The following is a 16,434-nucleotide window of genomic DNA, read 5'->3' on the forward strand; positions in this document are numbered from 1 at the left end:
GTAGTAGACTGGTGGCGGCTATACCGCGGTAGTAGACTGGTGGTGGCTGAGCCGCGGTAGTAGACTGGTGGCGGCTGCGCCGCGGTAGTAGACTCGTGGTGGCTGTGCCACGGTAGTAGACTGGTGGCGGCTGTGCCGCGATAGTAGACTGGTGGGGGCTGCGCCGCGGTAGTAGACTGGTGGCGGCTGCGCCGCGTAGTAGACTGGTGGCGGCTGCTCCGCGGTAGTAGACTGGTGGCGGTAGCCCCTCGGTAGTAGACTGGTGGCGGCAGCCCCTCGGTAGTAAACTGGTGGTGGTTGCCCCTCTGTAGTAGACTGGTGGCGGCAGCCCCTCGGTAGTAGACTGGTAGCTACCACTCTTCGGTAGTAGACTGGTGGCGGCAGCCCCTCGGTAGTAAACTGGTGGCTACCACAACACGGTAGTAGACTGGTTGGGGCAGCCCCTCGGTAGTAGACTGGTGGCGGCAGCCCCTCGGTAGTAGACTGGCGGCGGCAGCCCCTCGGTAGTAGACTGGTAGCTACCACAACACGGTAGTAGACTAGTATCTACCGCGGTAGTAGACTGGTGGTGGCTGCGCCGCGGTAGTAGACTGGTGGCGGCAGCCCCTCGGTAGTAGACTGGTGGCGGCAGCCCCTCGGTAGTAGACTGGTGGCGGCAGCCCCTCGGTAGTAGAATGGTAGCTACCACGCCTCGGTAGTAGACTGGTGGCGGCAGCCCCTCGGTAGTAGACTGGTAGCTACCACACCACAGAAGTAGACTAGTAGCTACCACACCACAGTAGTAGACACCACACCACAGTAGTAGACTAGTAGCTACCACACCACAGTAGTAGACTAGTAGCTACCACACCACAGTAGTAGACTAGTAGCTACCACACCACAGTAGTAGACTAGTAGCTACCACACCACAGTAGTAAACTAGTAGCTACCATACCACAGTAGTAGACTAGTAGCTACCACACCACCGTAGTAGACTAGTAGCTACCATACCACAGTAGTAGACTAGTAGCTACCACACCACAGTAGTAGACTAGTAGCTACCACACCACCGTAGTAGACAAGTAGCTACCAGACCACAGCAGTAGACTCGTAGCTACCACACCACCGTAGTAGACTAGTAGCTACCACACCACAGTAGTAGACTAGTAGCTACCACACCACAGTAGTAGACTAGTAGCTACCACACCACCGTAGTAGACTAGTAGCTACCACACCACAGTAGTAGACTAGTAGCTACCACACCACAGTAGTAGACTAGTAGCTACCAGACCACAGCAGTAGACTAGTGGCTACCGCACCACAGCAGTAGACCGGTGGCTACCACATCATGGTAGTAGACTAGTATCTGCCGCGGTAGTAGTCTGGTGGCGGCTGCGCCGCGGTAGTAGACTGGTGGCGACTGCGCAGTGGTAGTAGACTGGTGGCGACTGCGCAGTGGTAGTAGACTGGTGGTGGCCGCGCAGCGGTGGTTGACATCCATAAAGCAGCTCTTGAGCAATGAGGCGAAGGACACATTTGCTTTCAGCGCTAGTATCTGCCGCGGTAGTAGTCTGGTGGCGGCTGCACCGCGGTAGTAGTCTGGTGGCGGCTGCACCGCGGTAGTAGTCTGGTGGCGGCAGCCCCTCGGTAGTAGACTGGTGGCGGCAGCCCCTCGGTAGTAGACTGGTGGCGGCAGCCCCTCGGTAGTAGAATGGTAGCTACCACGCCTCGGTAGTAGACTGGTGGCGGCAGCCCCTCGGTAGTAGACTGGTAGCTACCACACCTCGGTAGTAGACTGGTTGGGGCAGCCCCTCGGTAGTAGACTGGTAGCTACCACGACACGGTAGTAGACTGGTGGCGACAGCCCCTCGGTAGCAGACTGGTGGCTACCACAACACGGTAGTAGACTGGTGGCGGTAGCCCCTCGGTAGTAGACTGGTGGCGGCAGCCCCTCGGTAGTAGACTGGTGGCTACCACAACACGGTAGTAGACTGGTGGCGACAGCCCCTCGGTAGTAGACTGGTGGCGGTAGCCCCTCGGTAGTAGACTGGTGGCGGCAGCGCCGCGGTAGTAGACTGGTGGCGTCTGTGCCGCGGTAGTAGACTGGTGGCGGCTGCGCCGCGGTAGTAGACTAGTGGTGGCTGCGCCCGCGTAGTAGACCGGTGGCGGCTGTGCCGGTAGTAGACCGTGGCGGCAGCCCTCGGTAGTAGACTGGTGGCGGCAGCCTCGGTAGTAGACTGGTGGCGGCAGCCCCTCGGTAGTAGACTGGTGGCGGCAGCCCCTCGGCAGTAGACTGGCGGCGGCAGCCCCTCGGTAGTAGACTGGTAGCTACCACAACACGGTAGTAGACTAGTATCTACCGCGGTAGTAGACTGGTGGTGGCTGCGCCGCGGTAGTAGACAGGTGGCGGCTATACCGCGGTAGTAGACTGGTGGTGGCTGAGCCGCGGTAGTAGACTGGTGGCGGCTGCGCCGCGGTAGTAGACTCGTGGCGGCTGCGCCACGGTAGTAGACTGGTGGCGTCTGTGCCGCGGTAGTAGACTGGTGGCGGCTGCGCCGCGGTAGTAGACCGGTGGCGGCTGTGCCGCGGTAGTAGACCGGTGGCGGCAGCCCCTCGGTAGTAGACTGGTGGTGGCGGCAGCCCCTCGGTAGTAGACTGGTGGCGGCAGCCCCTCGGTAGTAGACTGGTGGCGGCAGCCCCTCGGTAGTAGACTGGCGGCGGCAGCCCCTCGGTAGTAGACTGGTAGCTACCACAACACGGTAGTAGACTAGTATCTACCGCGGTAGTAGACTGGTGGTGGCTGCGCCGCGGTAGTAGACAGGTGGCGGCTATACCGCGGTAGTAGACTGGTGGTGGCTGAGCCGCGGTAGTAGACTGGTGGCGGCTGCGCCGCGGTAGTAGACTCGTGGTGGCTGCGCCACGGTAGTAGACTGGTGGCGGCTGTGCCGCGATAGTAGACTGGTGGGGGCTGCGCCGCGGTAGTAGACTGGTGGCGGCTGCGCCGCGGTAGTAGACTGGTGGCGGCTGCTCCGCGGTAGTAGACTGGTGGCGGTAGCCCCTCGGTAGTAGACTGGTGGCGGCAGCCCCTCGGTAGTAAACTGGTGGTGGTTGCCCCTCTGTAGTAGACTGGTGGCGGCAGCCCCTCGGTAGTAGACTGGTAGCTACCACGCTTCGGTAGTAGACTGGTGGCGGCAGCCCCTCGGTAGTAAACTGGTGGCTACCACAACACGGTAGTAGACTGGTGGCGACAGCCCCTCGGTAGTAGACTGGTGGCGGTAGCCCCTCGGTAGTAGACTGGTGGCGGCAGCGCCGCGGTAGTAGACTGGTGGCGTCTGTGCCGCGGTAGTAGACTGGTGGCGGCTGTGCCGCGGTAGTAGACTGGTGGTGGCGGCAGCCCCTCGGTAGTAGACTGGTGGCGGCAGCCCCTCGGTAGTAGACTGGTGGCGGCAGCCCCTCGGTAGTAGACTGGCGGCGGCAGCCCCTCGGTAGTAGACTGGTAGCTACCACAACACGGTAGTAGACTGTATCTACCGCGGTAGTAGACTGGTGGTGGCTGCGCCCCTCGGTGTAGACTGGTGGCGGCTATACCGCGGTAGTAGACTGGTGGTGGCTGAGCCGCGGTAGTAGACTGGTGGCGGCTGCGCCGCGGTAGTAGACTCGTGGTGGCTGCGCCGCGGTAGTAGACTGGTGGCGGCTGTGCCGCGATAGTAGACTGGTGGGGGCTGCGCCGCGGTAGTAGACTGGTGGTGGCTGCGCCTGGTGGCGGCTGCTCGCGGTAGTAGACTGGTGGCTAGCCCCTCGGTGTAGACTGGTGGCGGCAGCCCCTCGGTAGTAAACTGGTGGTGGTTGCCCCTCTGTAGTAGACTGGTGGCGGCAGGCCCTCGGTAGTAGACTGGTAGCTACCACGCTTCGGTAGTAGACTGGTGGCGGCAGCCCCTCGGTAGTAAACTGGTGGCGGAAGCCCCTCGGTAGTAAACTGGTGGTGGTAGCCCCTCTGTAGTAGACTGGTGGCGGCAGCCCCTCGGTAGTAGACTGGTAGCTACCACGCTTCGGTAGTAGACTGGTGGCGGCAGCCCCTCGGTAGTAGACTGGTAGCTACCACGCTTCGGTAGTAGACTGGTGGCGGCCGCCCCTCTGTAGTAGACTGGTAGCTACCACGCCGCGGTAGTAGACTGGTGGCGGTAGCCCCTCGGTAGTAGACTGGTGGCGGCAGCCCCTCGGTAGTAGACTGGTGGCTACCACAACACGGTAGTAGACTGGTGGCGACAGCCCCTCGGAAGTAGACTGGTGGCGGTAGCCCCCCGGTAGTAGACTGGTGGCGGCAGCGCCGCGGTAGTAGACTGGTGGCGTCTGTGCCGCGGTAGTAGACTGGTGGCGGCTGTGCCGCGGTAGTAGAAAGGTGGCGGCTGCGCCGCGGTAGTAGGCCGGTGGCGGCTGTGCCGCGGTAGTAGACCGGTGGCGGCAGCCCCTCGGTAGTAGACTGGTGGTGGCGGCAGCCCCTGGGTAGTAGGCTGGTGGTGGCTGCGCCGCGGTAGTAGACTGGTGGGGGCTGCGCCGTGGTAGTAGACTGGTGGCGGCTGCTCCGCGGTAGTAGACTGGTGGCGATAGCCCCTCGGTAGTAGACTGGTGGCGGCAGCCCCTCGATAGTAGACTGGTAGCTACCACGATTCGGTAGTAGACTGGTGGCAGCAGCCCCTCGGTAGTAAACTGGTGGTGGTAGCCCCTCTGTAGTAGACTGGTGGCGGCAGCCCCTCGGTAGTAGACTGGTAGTTACCACGCTTCGGTAGTAGACTGGTGGCGGCAGCCCCTCGGTAGTAGACTGGTAGCTACCACGCTTCGGTAGTAGACTGGTAGCGGCAGCCCCTCGGTAGTAGACTGGTAGCTACCACAACACGGTAGTAGACTAGTATCTGCTACTGGTGACTGGTGGCTGCGCCGCAGTAGTAGACTGGTGGTGGCTGCGCCGCGGTAGTAGACTGGTGGTGGCTATGCCGCGGTAGTAGACTGGTGGTGGCTGAGCCGCGGTAGTAGACTGGTGGCGGCTGAGCCTCGGTAGTAGACTGGTGGTGGCTGTGCCGCGGTAGTAGACTGGTGGTGGCTGTGCCGCGGTAGTAGACTGGTGGTGGCTGCGCCGCGGTAGTAGACTGGTGGCGGCCGCCCCTCTGTAGTAGACTGGTAGCTACCACGCCGCGGTAGTAGACTGGTGGCGGCAGCCCCTCGGTATTAGACTGGTAGCTACCACAACACGGTAGTAGACTGGTGGCGGCAGCCCCTCGGTAGTAGACTGGTGGCGGTAGCCCCTCGGTAGTAGAATGGTGGCGGCAGCCCCTCGGTAGTAGACTGGTGGCGGCAGCCCCTCGGTAGTAGACTGGTGGCTACCACAACACGGTAGTAGACTAGTATCTGCCGCGGTAGTAGACTGGTGGCGGCTGTGCCGCGGTAGTAGACTGGTGGCGGCTGCGCCGCGGTAGTAGACTGGTGGCTGCTGCCCCTCTGTAGTAGACTGGTAGCTACCACGCCACGGTAGTAGACTGGTGGCGGCAGCCCCTCGGTATTAGACTGGTAGCTACCACGACACGGTAGTAGACTGGTGCTTTTACACCTGCATTGTTTGCTGTAGTAGAAAGGTGGCGGCTGCGCCGCGGTAGTAGACCGGTGGCGGCTGTGCCTCGGTAGTAGACCGGTGGCGGCAGCCCCTCGGTAGTAGACTGGTGGTGGCGGCAGCCCCTGGGTAGTAGACTGGTGGTGGCTGCGCCGCGGTAGTAGACTGGTGGGGCTGCGCCGTGGTAGTATACTGGTGGCCTCCTTGTAGTAGACTGGTGGCTAGCCCCTCGGTAGTAGACTGGTGGCGGCAGCCCCTCGATAGTAGACTGGTAGCTACCACGATTCGGTAGTAGACTGGTGGCAGCAGCCCCTCGGTAGTAAACTGGTGGTGGTAGCCCCTCTGTAGTAGACTGGTGGCGGCAGCCCCTCGGTAGTAGACTGGTAGTTACCACGCTTCGGTAGTAGACTGGTGGCGGCAGCCCCTCGGTAGTAGACTGGTAGCTACCACGCTTCGGTAGTAGACTGGTAGCGGCAGCCTCTCGGTAGTAGACTGGTAGCTACCACAACACGGTAGTAGACTAGTATCTGCCGCGGTAGTAGACTGGTGGTGGCCGCGCCGCAGTAGTAGACTGGTGGTGGCTGCGCCGCGGTAGTAGACTGGTGGTGGCTATGCCGCGGTAGTAGACTGGTGGTGGCTGAGCCGCGGTAGTAGACTGGTGGCGGCTGAGCCTCGGTAGTAGACTGGTGGTGGCTGTGCCGCGGTAGTAGACTGGTGGTGGCTGTGCCGCGGTAGTAGACTGGTGGTGGCTGCGCCGCGGTAGTAGACTGGTGGCGGCCGCCCCTCTGTAGTAGACTGGTAGCTACCACGCCGCGGTAGTAGACTGGTGGCGGCAGCCCCTCGGTATTAGACTGGTAGCTACCACAACACGGTAGTAGACTGGTGGCGGCAGCCCCTCGGTAGTAGACTGGTGGCGGTAGCCCCTCGGTAGTAGAATGGTGGCGGCAGCCCCTCGGTAGTAGACTGGTGGCGGCAGCCCCTCGGTAGTAGACTGGTGGCTACCACAACACGGTAGTAGACTAGTATCTGCCGCGGTAGTAGACTGGTGGCGGCTGTGCCGCGGTAGTAGACTGGTGGCGGCTGTGCTGCGGTAGTAGACTGGTGGCTGCTGCCCCTCTGTAGTAGACTGGTAGCTACCACGCCACGGTAGTAGACTGGTGGCGGCAGCCCCTCGGTATTAGACTGGTAGCTACCACGACACGGTAGTAGACTGGTGCTTTTACATCTGCATTGTTTGCTGTTTGGGGTTTTAGGCTGGGTTTCTGTACAGCACTTTGAGATATCAGCTGATGTACGAAGGGCTATATAAATAAATTTGATTTGATTTGGCGGCAGCCCCTCGGTAGTAGACTGGTGGCGGCAGCCCCTCGTTAGTAGACTGGTGGCGGTAGCCCCTCGGTAGTAGACTGGTGGCGGCAGCCCCTCGGTAGTAGACTGGTGGCGGCAGCCCCTCGGTAGTAGACTGGTGGCTACCACAACACGGTAGTAGACTAGTATCTGCTGCGGTAGTAGACTGGTGGCGGCTGTGCCGCGGTAGTAGACTGGTGGCGGCTGCGCCGCGGTAGTAGACTGGTGGCGGCTGCGCCGCGGTAGTAGACTGGTGGTGGCCGCGCAGCGGTGGTAGGCATCCATAAAGCAGCTCTTGAGCAATGAGGCGAAAGACACGTTTGCTTTCAGCTCTGAAGTGTTGTTGTTGAAGTAGTGTGTTTGAGTGGAGAGGGACTGTAGGATCTATGTTTGAGCACTGTTGGTGAGCTGTTTTTTGGAGAAGAGTCCATTTAAGAAGAGTGGGGGCTGCTGGTCGTTTGAACACTGTGTACTGTGTTATGGTCTATTTTGTTGTCCACCAGGCATGCCAACCGCAATGCCAGCTCTCGCTGTTTAGCGCATAAGTTGCCACGGCACTGGCAGTAGCAGGAGTTGGACTCATTTGTTGCCACGGCAGCCACACGACCACGCTGTATCTAAAGATACATACACTTTCTCTGTGTATGTGTGTGCTCAGCTCACAGCACCGCGGTGGGGAGCTGTGAATGAATTCTATGAATACGGGTCGGGAGGGAGGGCACGTCAAAGCTGCGCTATGCTAGCTGAATGCTAATGTCTGTTTCTGCTCTCTGTGTGGAGTGCTGCTGCTAGTCTCCATCTTTCTCACTCTCTTTCTCTGGACCTCTCTCTCTTTCCACGCTTCGCTACCCTGGTTCCTTCTGTTTGTCTGGGGTTGTGTGTGTGGTTTGATGCTAGCCACACTGGGCTGACTGGAAGGGTGTGTGTGGTTTGTTAACGACGCCAACCGCTCTGCGCAGCGCTGTCTGACACGGGTAAATGAGCACATAGACAGAAGAGAGACTGCTGTCGATTTGATGCTTATTGGCTTTATTCTGTTGTTCTCATTCTGACTGGATTCTATTATTAACAATATACTACAGGACTACATATTTCCGTTATCGAGAACTTTTCAGGTATATACATTCATATGCTTTTGTAACAACCCTGGGTTTATAAACGCTGGAACCCCCCCCCCCCGGACCTCCGGCTAGAAGGTGGAGGGTTAGAGACCTGCTCCCTGCTGTTTGTTACATTTGTGTCAGAAGTGATCGGACCTTGCATCCACGACAGTGCGTGTGCTTGGCCGGTGAGCACGTTCCTGTAAGACGTAGAGTAGCTAGCTAGCGCGAGGACGCGCTCTTTGAAAGGAGGGAGTAGTGTAACCACCCTGGGTTTATGAGCGCGGAAATCGACCCTGCCGCACGAGCATGCTTTTGCGGCACAGTCGATAGCACGCTGGACTTCGGGCTCGAAGGTCGAGGGTACGAGACCTGCTCCCTGCCTGTTTCATTACACTATGTTGTTGTCGTGATGTGTGTTTTGTCCTATATTTACATTTTTAATCCCAGCCCCCGTCCCCGCAAGTGTCCTTTAGCCTTTTGGTAGGCCGTCATTGTAAATAAGAATTTGTTCTTAGCTGACTTGCCTAGTTCAATAAAGGTTATATAAATGAAACAAATATTCTCATTGTGTTAGCCATAGTCACCTTGCTTTGGTAAGGCCTTGGAGTCAACAAACTGTCTATAGAATTGCAATTCATTCTAATTCTTTGCCACTGTGACTCATGACATGAGTCATGTTAAAGAGATACTTCAGGATTTTGGCAATGTTTCCCAGGAGTCAGAAGAACTCGTGGATACCATGTATATGTCTCCGCATGCGGTTTGAACGTAGTTGCTAACTAGCGCAACTGTAATTGCCAACTAGAGTTATCGCAAGGCCTAGAAGTGTCTACCTCTAACGTCCTTCATACTGGACTCAAACATACAACTGGTATCCACAAGTTCATCTGAGGCTGGGGAAGTAAATAAAGGGCCTCATTGCCAAAATCACAAAGTATCCTCTTAAGGCCAGGCACAGAAAGTGAAAGTAAGTGAATTGAAATTGAATCCCTCCTCAATGGAAAAATAATTGGCAGTTTTTTTTTATTCCAAACCTGAATTCAATTTGGTTTAATCCCCTTTACTGAATGGAGTTGGGTGGGGAGAAACAATTTAATGGCCCCTGCTTCCCTGCTGTTGGGTTAAAGAAGCTCTCTGCTAGGAGGCATTCCGGCTCAAACATACTCTCCAGTGGCTCAGAATCCCAGGTTTTTAGGAGCAACTGCGCAGCCATTGTGGATATGGTCCATAACTGGCCAGCCTGAGCCATCACACACAGCCATCCAAATCCATTACCCAGATGTTAGTAGGAAATATATGGGAGCGTTCAGGAGGGACAGATTGACTGGGCTATTTTGAGCCGCCCAGGCAGCCGTTTGATAAGACTTATTGAAGAATGAAAGGCTCGGCGACCCACTCCACAGCATTTACATAGAGATGGAAATCAGAGCGGAGGCTCCTGGAATGGCTTTACCTTCCACTGCCCTGGTTGAGAGGATGAGGGATGACAACCGCACAGATCCAGTTCTCTGGACCAGTTCCAGTTCAACCTCTCTTGGACACCATCTTCTGATATTAGAAGAACTGGCTAAGAGGGGCTAGGTAGTGTTGAGTCAGTCTGATACAGATAGTGTAGTATGTACTTGATATTAGGACTGGCTAAGAGGGGCTAGGTAGTGTTGAGTCAGTCTGATACAGATAGTGTGGTATGTACTTGATATTAGGACTAGCTAAGAGGGGCTAGGTAGTGTTGAGTCAGTCTGATACAGATAGTGTGGTATGTACTTGATATTAGGACTAGCTAAGAGGGGCTAGGTAGTGTTGAGTCAGTCTGATACAGATAGTGTGGTATGTACTTGATATTAGGACTAGCTAAGAGGGGCTAGGTAGTGTTGAGTCAGTCTGATACAGATAGTGTGGTATGTACTTGATATTAGGACTGGCTAAGAGGGGCTAGGTAGGGTTGAGTCAGTCTGATACAGATAGTGTAGTATGTACTTGATATTAGGACTGGCTAAGAGGGGCTAGGTAGTGTTGAGTCAGTCTGATACAGATAGTGTGGTATGTACTTGATATTAGGACTGGCTAAGAGGGGCTAGGTAGGGTTGAGTCAGTCTGATACAGATAGTGTAGTATGTACTTGATATTAGGACTGGCTAAGAGGGTCTAGGTAGGGTTGAGTCAGTCTGATACAGATAGTGTAGTAGGTACTCTACTGAGGAATAACACGGGGTCTAGGTAGGGTTGAGTCAGTCTGATACAGATAGTGTAGTAGGTACTATACTGAGGAATAACACGGGTCTAGGTAGGGTTGAGTCAGTCTGATACAGATAGTGTAGTAGGTACTCTACTGAGGAATAACACGGGGTCTAGGTAGGGTTGAGTCAGTCTGATACAGATAGTGTAGTAGGTACTCTACTGAGGAATAACACGGGGTCTAGGTAAGGTTGAGTCAGTCTGATACAGATAGTGTAGTAGGTACTCTACTGAGGAATAACACGGGGTCTAGGTAGGGTTGAGTCAGTTTGATACAGATAGTGTAGTAGGTACTCTACTGAGGAATAACACGGGGTCTGGGTAGGGTTGAGTCAGTTTGATACAGATAGTGTGGTAGGTACTCTACTGAGGAATAACACGGGGTCTAGGTAGGGTTGAGTCAGTCTGATACAGATAGTGTAGTAGGTACTATACTGAGGAATAACACGGGGTCTAGGTAGGGTTGAGTCAGTCTGATACAGATAGTGTAGTAGGTACTATACTGAGGAATAGTCTAGGTAGGGTTGAGTCAGTCTGATACAGATAGTGTAGTAGGTACTCTACTGAGGAATAACACAGGGTCTAGGTAGGGTTGAGTCAGTCTGATACAGATAGCGTAGTAGGTACTATACTGAGGAATAACACGGGGTCTAGGTAGGGTTGAGTCAGTCTGATACAGATAGTGTAGTAGGTACTATACTGAGGAATAACACGGGGTCTAGGTAGGGTTGAGTCAGTCTGATACAGATAGTGTAGTAGGTACTATACTGAGGAATAATACGGGGTCTAGGTAGGGTTGAGTCAGTCTGATACAGATAGTGTGGTATGTACTATACTGAGGAATAACACGGGGTCTAGGTAGTGTTGAGTCAGTCTGATACAGATAGTGTAGTAGGTACTCTACTGAGGAATAACACGGGGTCTAGGTAGGGTTGAGTCAGTCTGATACAGATAGTGTGGTAGGTACTCTACTGAGGAATAACACGGGGTCTAGGTAGGGTTGAGTCAGTCTGATACAGATAGTGTAGTAGGTACTCTACTGAGGAATAACACGGGGTCTAGGTAGGGTTGAGTCAGTCTGATACAGATAGTGTGGTAGGTACTCTACTGAGGAATAACACAGGGTCTAGGTAGGGTTGAGTCAGTCTGATACAGATAGTGTGGTATGTACTATACTGAGGAATAACACGGGGTCTAGGTAGGGTTGAGTCAGTCTGATACAGATAGTGTGGTAGGTACTCTACTGAGGAATAACACGGGGTCTAGGTAGGGTTGAGTCAGTCTGATACAGATAGTGTAGTAGGTACTATACTGAGGAATAACACGGGGTCTAGGTAGGGTTGAGTCAGTTTGATACAGATAGCGTAGTAGGTACTCTACTGAGGAATAACACGGGGTCTGGGTAGGGTTGAGTCAGTCTGATACAGATAGCGTAGTAGGTACTATACTGAGGAATAACACGGGGTCTAGGTAGGGTTGAGTCAGTCTGATACAGATAGTGTAGTAGGTACTATACTGAGGAATAACACGGGGTCTAGGTAGGGTTGAGTCAGTCTGATACAGATAGTGTAGTAGGTACTATACTGAGGAATAACACGGGGTCTAGGTAGGGTTGAGTCAGTCTGATACAGATAGTGTAGTAGGTACTCTACTGAGGAATAACACGGGGTCTAGGTAGGGTTGAGTCAGTCTGATACAGATAGTGTAGTAGGTACTATACTGAGGAATAACACGGGGTCTAGGTAGGGTTGAGTCAGTCTGATACAGATAGTGTGGTAGGTACTCTACTGAGGAATAACACGGGGTCTAGGTAGGGTTGAGTCAGTTTGATACAGATAGTGTAGTAGGTACTATACTGAGGAATAACACGGGGTCTAGGTAGGGTTGAGTCAGTCTGATACAGATAGTGTAGTAGGTACTCTACTGAGGAATAACACGGGGTCTGGGTAGGGTTGAGTCAGTCTGATACAGAGGGGTTAGAGGAGACCCTAACCCCTCTGTCCCCTGTCTGTGGAGACCCTAACCCCTCTGTCCCCTGTCTGTGGAGACCCTAACCCCTCGGTCTCCTGTCTGTGGAGACCCTAACCCCTCGGTCTCCTGTCAGTGGAGACCCTAACCCCTCTGTCCCCTGTCTGTGGAGACCCTAACCCCTCTGTCCCCTGTCTGTGGAGACCCTAACCCCTCTGTCCCCTGTCTGTGGAGACCCTAACCCCTCTGTCCCCTGTCTGTGGAGACCCTAACTCCTCGGTCCCCTGTCAGTGGAGACCCTAACCCCTCTGTCACCTGTCTGTGGAGACCCTAACTCCTCTGTCCCCTGTCTGTGGAGACTCTAACCCCTCTATTCTCTGTGCCCTATCTAGGATGTAGTGCTGTACTGCCTGGAGAACAGGGTGTGTGACGTCAATCACCGTGACAACGCGGGCTACTGTGCGCTGCACGAGGCATGTGCACGTGGCTGGCTTGCTATCACTCAGCACCTGCTGGAGCACGGTGCCGACGTCAACTGTAGCGCCCAGGAAGGCACCAGGTAGACACACACACACACACACACACACTTAAGCATTTCTCTCTCACTAACACACAGGCCAGACATATGGACATGGACAATTGCCTTCCAAGGCTCTGTACATAACGCGAGTGTGTGTGTGGCGTGTCTGTCTCCCTCCCCCCCAGGCCCCTCCATGACGCGGTGGAGAATGACCATCTGGAAGTGGTCCGTCTGCTGCTGTCCTACGGAGCTGACCCAACCCTGGCTACGTACTCTGGCCGCAGCCTCCTCCGCATGACCCACTCCCACGGCATGGAGGGATTCCTCTCTGGTGAGACTGCTTTAGAGATGGTGTGTGTGTGTGTTCCTCATCTGTGGAGGACACAGTATCATCCTCGGGAGTTGCCCCGCGTTACCCCACTATCAGGTTACTTAGCAACAGCTGTAGAGGGGTCGTCCTCTAAGGGCTGGCCCTTGTGAGCGGTGCAGTGAGGGGGAGAGAGGTTGCCGTCAGGGAGGTCGTTGGTGGGTGCCGTCAGGGAGGTCGTTGGTGGGGACGTCAAAACAAAGTCACCGGCGATTGGATCAATGACAAACTTTCAAAACACGGCTTTGCCTACGTGTGTTCTGGCTCTGGCCCAACACAGCGATTTCTGGGGGCCAGCACAGGGAACTGACGGCCTCATTACACACACACAGACACACACACGCCCAGGCACCACACAGTTTAAATGGATGGTGAGGAGATATACCAAGGGGAAGTAGAGGACAACGTTCCATTGAGTGCTTGAGAGAACCGCAGTGAGCTAGCATCCCTCTCTCCCTCTATCTCTCTTCCTCCCTCCCTCTCTTCCTCTCTCTCTCTTCCTCCCTCCATCCGTTCTCCTCCCCAGCTATTTCAGGACATTAAATCAGCCCTGCTCTGGCACACACACACACACACACACACTTTCCTCCTCTTATACACACTCCAGCAGCGATTGCCAAACGGTGCCTAGTTCACTCCACTCACCTAACCTGATCTGTGCTTCCCAGAGAGAAAACGCACAACAAATCAAATTCATTTAGGCAAAAGGGGGGATTAGAATTTCCCCCTTCAGTTCAATTCCACAGTGGCCCACACTGCTGCTTCAGCTCCAGCCCTCTCTGCCTCTCTCCACTCACTAATCCTCAAGTGTTGATGAGTTGATACTATTTTACATAAGCCTGCCCACTAGGAGCACCCCAGAACCCACTAGGAGCACTCCCTCCCTCCTTGTCCTCTCCTCCCTCCCTCCCTGTCTTCTCCTCCCTCTCTTCCCTCTAGCCTTTCTGCCCTCCTCACTCCCTGGACTCTCCTCTCTCTCTTCCCTCCATGGACTCTCCTCTCTCTCTCCCCTCTCAGGACTCTCCTCTCTCTCGTCCCTCTCTGGACTCTCCTCTCTCTCGTCCCTCTCAGGACTCTCCTCTCTCTCGTCCCTCCCTGGACTCTCCTCTCTCTCTTCCCTCTCTGGACTCTCCTCTCTCTCTCCCTCCCTGGACTCTCCTCTCTCTCTTCTTCCTCCTGGACTCTCCTCTCTCTCTTCCCTCCTGGACTCTCCTCTCTCTTCCCTCCTCTGGACTCTCCTCCTCTCCTGGACTCTCCTCTCTCTCTCTCCCTCTCTCTGGACTCTCCTCTCTCTCTTCCCTCCCTGGACTCTCCTCTCTCTCTCTGGACTCTCCTCTCTCTCTTCCCTCCTCTGGACTCTCCTCTGTCTCTTCCCTCCTCTGGACTCTCCTCTCTCTCTTCCCTCCTCTGGACTCTCCTCTCTCTGGACTCTCCTCTCTCTCTTCCATCTCTGGACTCTCCCCTTTCTCTTCCCTCCCTGGACTCTCCTTTCTCTCTTCCCTCCTTGGACTCTCCTCTCTCTCTTCCCTCCCTGGACTCTCCTCTCTCTCTTCCCTCTCTGGACTCTCCTCTCTCTCTCCCCTCTCTGGACTCTCCTCTCTCTCTTCCCTCTCTGGTCTCTCCTCTCTCTCTCTTCCCTCTCTGGACTCTCCTCCCTGGACTCTCTTCCCTCCCTGGACTCTCCTCTCTCTCTCTCTCTCTCTGGACTCTCCTCTCTCTCTTCCCTCTCTGGACTCTCTCTCCCTGGACTCTCTCTCCCCTCTCCTCTGGACTCTCCTCTCTCTCTTCCCTCTGGACTCTCCTCTCTCTCTTCCCTCCTGGACTCTCCTCTCTCTCTTCCCTCTCCTGGACTCTCCTCCTCCCCTGGACTCTCCTCTCTCTCTTCCCTCTCCTGGACTCTCCTCTCTCTCTCTGGACCCCTCTCTGGACTCTCCTCTCCTCTTCCCTCTCTGGACTCTCCTCTCTCTCTTCCTCTCCTCTGGACTCTCCTCTCTCTCTCTCTCCTCTCTCTGGACTCTCTGGACTCTCTCTTCCCTCTCTGGACTCTCCTCTCTCTCTCTCCTCTCTCTCTTCCCTCTCTCTCTCTTCCCTCCTCTGGACTCTCCTCTCTCTCTCCCTCTCTGGACTCTCCTCTCTCTCTTCCCTCTCTGGACTCTCCTCTCTCTCTTCCCTCTCTGGACTCTCCTCTCTCTCTTCCCTCCCCTGGACTCCCTCTCTGGACTCTCCTCTCTCTCTTCCCTCTCTGGACTCTCCTCTCTCTCTTCCCTCTCTGGACTCTCCTCTCTCTCTTGGACTCCCTCTCTGGACTCTCCTCTCTCTCTTCCCTCTGGTCTCTGGACTCTCCTCTCTGGACTCTCCTCTCTCTCCCTGGACTCTCCTCTCTCTCTGGACTCTCTCTCTCTCTCTGGACTTCCCTCTCTGGACTCTCCTCTCTCTCTTCCCTCTCTGGACTCTCCTCTCTCTCTTCCCTCTCTGGACTCTCCTCTCTCTCTTCCCTCTCTGGACTCTCTCTCTCTCTCTGGACTCTCTTCCCTCTGGACTCTCCTCTCTCTCTTCCCTCCCTGGACTCTCCTCTCTCTCTCCCCTGGACTCTCTTCCCTTCCCTCTCTGGACTCTCCTCTCTCTCTTCCCTCTCTGGACTCTCCTCTCTCTCTTCCCTCTCTGGACTCTCTCTCTCTTCCCTCTTCCCTCCTCTGGACTCTCCTCTCTCTCCTCTCTCTCTTCCCTCTCTGGACTCTCCTCTCTCTTCCCTCCCTGGACTCTCCTCTCTCTTCCCTCTCTCTGGGACTCTCCTCTCTCTCTCTTCCCTCTCTGGACTCTCCTCTCTCTCTTCCCTCTCTGGACTCTCCTCTCTCTCTTCCCTCTCTGGTCTCTCCTCTCTCTTCCCTCTCTGGACTCCTCTCTCTCTGGACTCTCCTCTCTCTCTTCCTGGACTCTCCTGGACTCTCCTCTCTCTTCCTTCTCCCTGGACTCTCCTCTCTCTCCCTCCCTCTCCTCTGGACTCTCCTCTCTCTCTTCCTCTCTCTGGACTCTCCTCTCTCTCTTCCCCTCTCTGGACTCTCCTCTCTCTCTTCCTCTCTGGACCTCCTCTCTCTCTTCCCTCTCTGGACCTCTCTCTCTCCCTCTCTGGACTCTCCTCTCTGGACTCTCCTCTCTCTCTTCCCTCTCTGGATTCTCCTCTCTCTCTCCCCTCTCTGGACTCTCCTCTCTCTCTCTCCCTCTCTGGACTCTCCTCTCTCTCTTCCCTCTCTGGACTCTCCTCTCTCTCTTCCCTCTCTGGACTCTCCTCTCTCTCTTCCCTCTCTGGACTCTC

At 55.4% G+C, this 16,434-nt stretch overlaps 1 pseudogene; it reads left to right on the forward strand.

Annotated features, from left to right (window-relative positions):
- Nucleotides 1-13,471, forward strand: part of LOC135571831 (BCL-6 corepressor-like) — a 52,193-nt pseudogene extending 38,722 nt beyond the window's left edge.
- Nucleotides 13,472-16,434: the final 2,963 nt, after the last annotated feature.

The sequence above is a fragment of the Oncorhynchus nerka genome, linkage group LG5, assembly GCF_034236695.1.
Source record: "Oncorhynchus nerka isolate Pitt River linkage group LG5, Oner_Uvic_2.0, whole genome shotgun sequence".
NCBI classification, from domain to species: Eukaryota; Metazoa; Chordata; class Actinopteri; order Salmoniformes; family Salmonidae; genus Oncorhynchus; species Oncorhynchus nerka.